Source organism: Episyrphus balteatus, chromosome 1, assembly GCF_945859705.1.
Source record: "Episyrphus balteatus chromosome 1, idEpiBalt1.1, whole genome shotgun sequence".
NCBI classification, from domain to species: Eukaryota; Metazoa; Arthropoda; class Insecta; order Diptera; family Syrphidae; genus Episyrphus; species Episyrphus balteatus.
The window spans coordinates 55,124,621-55,132,609 of record NC_079134.1 but is presented as its reverse complement, the minus strand read 5'-3'; positions in this window follow the sequence as shown (position 1 = coordinate 55,132,609).

The window sequence follows — 7,989 nt, the reverse complement described above, 5'->3', positions numbered from 1 at the left end:
AAAGAAAACACTAACAGTATTTTTACTCCCTAATTACAGCGATCGTGATATCACAACCGCTGCACTGCAGACCTCCAAAGGAACATATTGGATTACGTCTGCTTACCTAGGCCATGATTGTGGGCCGCCTCCGGGGGAGACACTTGGGCGAATGATCGCAGCAGCAGCGAGCCAAAAAGTAGATCTCCTCATTGGCAGTGATGCTAATGCTCATCACACAGTGTGGGGGAGTACTGACGTAAATGAAAGAGGTGAGTCACTTTTTGATTTTATTCTAAGTACTAGTCTCCTTATTTGTAATATTGGTAATGAACCTACCTTTGTTACAAAGAACCGACAAGAGGTATTGGACATTACCCTTGTATCCCAAACAATTCACCACAAGATAAAGAATTGGGCTGTATCTAATGATCACTCATTCTCAGATCATAGGTATATCCAATTTAGTCTCGAAGATGAATGCACAAAACCCACCGGTTTTCGTAATTATAGGAAAACGGATTGGGTGAAATATAGGGAAACTTTTACTACCTGCTACAATAATCAGGACAATATTTTCCCTTCTAATACAGATGATCTTGACTTAAAAGTCAACGATCTCACCAAAGCTCTAAACAATTCCATGGCTAACTCTTGTCCCCTTACCATAATAAGAGGAAAGAAAAAACCGCACTGGTGGAACAAAGAGCTAGAACCGCTCAGGAAAGACTGTAGAAAGGCTTTCAATAGGGCTAAACAAACAAGGAACCCATTAGACTGGGACCTGTATAAAGTTTCTCTAAAAAGTTACAAGAAACAACTACGGAAAAGTAAAAGATCCTCCTGGAGGAACTTCTGTAGTAAAATTGAAGATTCTTCTGAGGCATCTAGACTCAGAAAAATCCTTTCAACTAATCCAACCATGCCGAGCTCCCTAAAAGACTCTAATGGCGATTGGACTAGCTCCTATGAGGAATCGCTAAACTTGCTACTAGACACTCATTTCCCTGGTAGCTCGAACTCAATAAGTGACTTTGGTCACCGACCCAACCAATTTTATCAAATTAGCAAAGATCTTATTTCCAAGGATAGACTAATATGGGCAATAAATAGCTTCCATCCATACAAATCACCTGGGCCAGATAGTATCATACCCGCTGAATTACAACACGTCTCAGATATCATACTACGAAAGTTGGAAATTATAATGATAAGCTGCATAAGCTTCTCGTATATTCCAAAGGCCTGGAGAGAAGCAAAGGTGGTTTTTATACCAAAGGCGGGAAAATGCTCTCATGTCACTCCAAAAGATTTAAGACCTATTAGTCTATCATCCTTTCTGCTTAAAACTCTAGAAAGAATGATAGATATCCATCTAAGACAGGAAATTGAACCATGTCTGATCTCTAAGGCACAACATGCCTACACTAAAGGGAAATCGGTGGAAACTGCTCTCCATTCTCTGGTTAGCACCATTGAATACTCTCTACACTACAAAGAGTACACTCTTGTCGCCTTTTTAGACATAGAGGGTGCTTTCAATAATGTCAGGAACTCAGCAATCATGAATGCTCTTGACAATCTCAAAATAGAAGACCCGCTTAAGAACATGATAGAAATCATGCTTAGTAGCAGGATTATCAGTTCAGAGTTGGGAAACTTCAAAACCCGTAGAGCAGCCAACAGAGGGACCCCTCAAGGAGGGGTCTTATCGCCTCTCCTATGGAACTTAGTAGTCAACGAACTGCTGCTAGACCTAGAGGGAGAAGGTTTTAAGGTTATCGCCTACGCGGATGATGTGGCAATTGCCGTATCGGGCAAATACCCACAGACACTTGCAGAACTTCTACAAACAGCTTTAAACAAGCTAATTCACTGGGCTAGAGGATGTGGATTGGATATTAATCCCCACAAAACGGATCTTGTCCTTTTCACGAGGAAATACAAGATTCCAGACTTCAAACTCCCTACAATTAAAGAGGTAACACTTACTCTATCCGATCAAGCTAAATACCTAGGACTCATTTTTGATAAAAAACTGACCTGGAAGCTCAATATTGAAGAAAGAGTTAAAAAAGCCAATGTGGCACTCTTTTCATGCAAAAAAGCCATTGGTGGCAAATGGGGATTTTCTCCTAACATTGCACACTGGCTGTACACATCGGTCATAAGACCAATACTTACATATGGGATGGTAGTTTGGTGGACCGCACTGGACAAAACGATAAACTTAAACAAGCTTATCAAAGTCCAAAGGTCAGCAAGTATGTGCATAAGCGGTGCTCTGAGGTCAACCCCTTCTGACGCCCTAGACATACTTCTAAATCTCACACCCCTAGACATCTTCAGCAAACAAGTAGCAGCTAGCTCAGCTACTCGTCTAAAAGCAACCTCTCAGTGGACCAGTAATCATATTGGCCACACAAACATTCTAAACAACTTCGGATTCCTTCCGGATCGTCTAGACTATACCACACCTCAACTGGTGTTCGATAATAATTTCCAGAACTCCATTCCCTCCAGAACTGAATGGGAGACCCTTAGTACTCTGGATAATGACTCTTTACACTTCTATACTGATGGTTCAAAAACCAATGAAGGTGTAGGAAGTGGCATATTTTCGGAAAAACTGAATCTCAGTCTCTTCTTCCGCTTACCAGACCAATGTAGCGTGTTCCAAGCAGAAATTCTGGCGATTAAGGAGGTTCTCTCTTGGCTCAGAGAAAACGTAATATCCAACACGGATATTCGGATCTTCTCGGACAGTCAAGCAGCCATTAAATCTCTTGCCTCCGTCTCTACAAACTCAATCACGGTCCTCGACTGTCAAACATCTCTAAGGGAGATGTCTGAGCAGTTTAACATTCACCTCGTATGGGTGCCGGGACATAGAGACATCCCAGGCAACTGCAGGGCAGACGAACTTGCCAAACTAGGAACAATTACTCCTCTTCAACCAGAAAGGAACAATATAGGAACACCTATCGCTACATGCAAACTTATGCTAAAGCAGGACGCTTTAAAGAAAACCAACCTCAGATGGACTCAGAGTAATACTTGCCTAGCTACTAAACAAATATGGCCTTGTATAGACTTGAAACGTTCAAAGGGTTTGTTAAATTTAAACAGAATGCATATTAGCTGCACCATAGGTGTCCTTACAGGACACTGTCTAATAGGTAGACACGCAAAAAGAATGGGCGTGTTCTCTAACGATTTCTGCAGAAGTTGCATGGATGAAGAAGAAGAGGAAACTGTTCAACATCTTCTGTGCACCTGCCCTGCTCTCTCTAATAGAAGAAAACTCTATCTAGGAGAATTCTTCTACGATTACACTAGTGATCTAGTGAAAACGGACGTTAAAAGTCTATCTTCATTCATAAGAAGCACCGAGTGGTTCGGCTAGTGAGTCCCAACTTGCTAGTCTTTTGTGGTAACACAATGGATCCATAAGGGTCTAAGTGTGTCGGGTAATTTGCCTGACAGCCACTACTACCTAACCTAACCTAAACAGAGGAGTACTTGTTCTTTTTGAAAGTTTTTTTATTATGCTCAAGCACCTAATTGGGTGTTGATTTTATGGGCTGAATCTAAAAGTACAACATTTTTTCACAGTTTTTTAGAGTTCGGAGACCTTTAGATATAAAAAAAATTAAATAGGTAAGTGAGAAAAATAGTACAGTAGGAAGCAGAGTATTTAAAGTTCCATGGAGGAATGCAAAGAGTTTAGAATTTTACAAGATTGAACATTCGTGTTAAATATGTGAAATATTGTTTCACCAAGAGAAGAATATTCCAGAAGAATATATTGAAAATAAGAAGTTGTTTATTGAACAATAGTTTAACGTAGAATGAAAATAAAATAACAAAATAATTTATATAGAGAAAACAGATTTGTCAAAATAAAGATTTAGAAAATATTTTAAAGTTGAAATTATAACAAAGTAAATATATAGCATAGGAAACGATAGTATTGATTATGGATGTTGATAATAGAGTCAATATCCAACACGCCCTCTCAAGACGAACGTTAATTATGCAATTCATTTTTCTTTCTAAATCCAAGACCTTCAAGACATCTCCAGTGAACTTCTCGTGATAACGCTTTAGTCAGGACATCTGCAATCATATGTTCAGACGGTACATGCTTCAATACAAAACATCCCAGTAATAATCGATTCTCGGATAAAATGATGCTTAATATCAATATGTTTTGTGCGAGCGTGAAACACATGGTTGTTTGCCAAACACTGTGCTCCACGGTTATCCACAAAAATAGTTGTCTTAGCAAGGTTTGAAAATCCAAGTTCAATCAAAATACTTCTTAGATAAATAAAGGCGTCGAAAGAAGCCTCAGATAAGCTGATGTACTCAGCCTCAGTCGATGAAAGCGCTACAGTTCGTTGCTTCTGTGACTTCCACGATATAGCTGCACCACTGAGTAGAAATGCATAGCCAGTATATGATCGACGATCAACCATACAATTAGCCCAGTCTGCATCCGTGTATCCAGTTAATAACTCTTTGGTTTTTGTATACATTAATCCAAAATTCGCACTTCCAGCAAGATATCTAAGAACTCGCTTCGCTGCTTGCCAATGACACTTCTTTGGATTCCTAGTATACTGTGCCAATCTTGATACGGTGTTTGAAATATCTGGACGTGTAGCAACTGATAAATACATTAAAGACCCAATCAATTCTCGATACGGAAAATTCTCTTTTGGATTCATCTCTTCTGTATCATCGAAATATTCTTTCTTCTCTGAGGGTGTCGCTACGGGATTACACTTCTCCATACCATACTGTTTGAGAAGTCCTAAAGTATACCCTCTCTGAAAAAGTTCAATCATACCTCTCGTATTCTCAATGACTTTTCAACATCTTTTGCAGCAACTAATATGTTATCGACATAATCAGAATGAACAAAATCTCACCACCATCAGAATTATCTCGAAAGAGACAAGGTTCGTTTGCAGTCGGCTTCAGCCCCAAGCTTAATAACTTTGCACTTAATTTGAGGTACCATTGACGACCAGCTGGCCGCAACCCATATATGGCTTTTCGTAACCTGCAAGCATTACCTCCATTCTGTAAGTTATTGAGCATCTTCTCAGCTTTTCGTCTTAAGTTCGACGTTTCCCCTTGTTTGGAAATTATTTTTTGCAGCATTTCGGAGAACATCTCGGGTACTCGCATAGTAACTTCTTCATCTAATGTTCCGTTTAAGTAAGCTGTTACAACATCAAACTGCCAAACCTTAAGACCCATTTGAACAGAAAGAGCCAATAGCAAACGCAAGGTTTCTAATCTTGCCACTGGAGCATATGTTTGGTGAAAGTTGACCCCATAAGTCTGACTATAACCTTTTGCTACGAGTCGAGCCTTTCGTCTCTCAATATTACCATTCGGGCCATGTTTATTAGTTAAAACCCAACGGCAGCCAACGACATCATTCTTCTTATCATTTTCAATGATATCCCATGTGTCGTTTTTGAGCAAACTCATCACCTCTGACTCCATTGCCTCTTTCCATTCAACACTTTCTTCACTCTTCAGAGCATCGGCAACACTTATTTCAGCAACCCCAGCAAAATGTTCATGTTCATCTTCAGTTTCAGTTTCACTGAATCCATGAAACTCCTCTTCTTCTTCTTTCTTGGATTTTTCTGCTTGAAATATTTTTCTTGGTCGCCCTCTGCTGCCAGTTCGAACAAGGCGTGGTCTTCCAGGAGCTCTTGTTAAATCGTGATTTGGAATTCGTTCTTTTTCAAATGTTTTAGGCTCCACTTCCACATTGACTTCGTTTTCTGGTGGACTTTGCAAAAGATCCTCATCAATTGGAGTGCTGAGATCAGTTGAATTTTCCCACGATATAAACAATTCATCCATTTCAGGAAGAAAAGCACTTGGAATCTGTAGAGTCTATTCAATTAACTTTACATCGCGAGCATTTATAACTTGGTGTTTGTTTGGTAACCACACTCGATAACCTTTTCTGTCTTGAGGATATCCAACAAATACTCCTTCTATGGATCTTGCCTCAATTTTGTCTTTGCCAGAGTTTTTATCCAAGACATACACACGTGAGCCAAACTTCTTCAGGTAGTTAAGTTGAAGTTTCTTTTTATACCATTTGACAAATGGAACCTCACCATTCAGACTTCTTGTCGGACAACGATTCCGAATATGACAAGTAGTGGCAACTGCTTCAGACCAAAAACCACCCCTCAATCCAAACTGCAACAACAAACATCTTGCCATGTCCATGAGCGTCCTGTTCATCCTCTCGGCTAAGCCATTTTGTTGAGGAGTATGAGGAATTGAGAGTCTTCTTTTGATGCCTTGATCTAAAAGATATTTTTCAAATTCTGAACTGCAGTACTCACCACCATTGTCGGATTGCAAACATTTGATTTTCGCCCCCGTTTGCTTTTCCACAAGATTTTTATAGAATTTGAAAGCTTCAAAAACACTACTCTTTTGTTTAAGGAAATATACTTCGCACCACCTTGTGCTTTCATCTATGAAGGTAACAAAATATTTAGCTCCTCCAAGTGATTCCGTCCTAAATGGACCCACAACATCAGAGTGAACTATTTTCAAAACTTCTTCACAGGACTCTCGTGACTTTGGAAAGGGCAACGCTACCATTTTTCCTTTCAAGCAAACTTCGCATTTTAATAATTCTTCATGATTCTTTGTATCAATTGCAGGAACTACACCGATTTGAATCAGCTTAAGAAGATCTTTGCTGTTCAAATGACCCAACCTTTCATGCCACTTCGACAGTTCGGAGCAATCAGGCTGGACGACCACTTTTGAGCATTCTGGCCGTTCTCGAAGGACGTAAAGGTCTCCCCTTCTATCTGCAATCATACTTACAGAACCATCCTTTGCTTGAACAATTGCACAATCTTTACCAAATTTGACTTCATGCCCTTTGTTTGTAAGTCTTGCCACAGAAATCAGATTTGTACGTAATTCTGGTACAAATAACGTGTCTTTGAATGCAATTGTGCGAAATCCTGTATCATTTGCAACGGATAAATGTACAACACCTCTAGCTTTGACTTCAGCTGTTGCATGACTTGCAAGATTCAGTTTCGCCTTAGGTGATTCACATAATGATTTGAAGAGACCTTCATCACCACACAAATGAGACGTACATCCACTGTCAAGAATCCATGTTCTAGTTGGCTCAGACATGTAACTCTCTCCAACAGCGATTGAATCATTTGCAGCAAAAGAATCATCAGCATTATGGACAAATTGCTTGGATTTCTTTTTTGAATATTCTGGTTTTCTAGCAGGACATGCATTTTCTTTGTGTCCTAAAACACCACATTTGTAACACTTAACCTTTTTACCAGAAGTTTTCTGTGATGTTTCTTCAGTCTTATGATGTGTCTTATATTGGAATTTTCCATTTCGGGCAGCCATAGCCATGACGACACCTCCATTTGTTTGTTTTCGTGCTTCGCTCTCTTCAATGATTTTAACCTTAAGCACTTCAGCAGAAGGTAAGTCATCACGAGACTCTATGGCACAACGAAAATTCTCAAATGACGATGGAATACTGTACAGCAACATAATTGACAAAAGATCACCATTAATTTTTATCTTCATGCTTTCTAGTTTGTCAAAGAATTTAGCCATGTGCTCTCTAACATCACCACCATCGTCCAACTTTTGAAGCATTAATTGCTTTAAAAGCGTAGCTTTTCTTGCTGGACCACACTGAGTTCGAGGTTTCACATCCACGAATCTGCTTCAATTCTGATGGGTGAATCGTGAATGGACAGAATAAGATCAGCCTTTGCTTTACGATTCTGTTTACACCATGCCGCAATTTCAGCATCACCAGTTGCTGGTTTGAGAGATTTTCCATTTACAAAATCCCATAAATCGTTCTTGATAAGAAGTGCCTCCGCTTGCATACACCACGTATCATAGTTCTCCTTAGATAGCAACTCCATTCTTGAAGAACTATACGTTGTCGCAAGACCC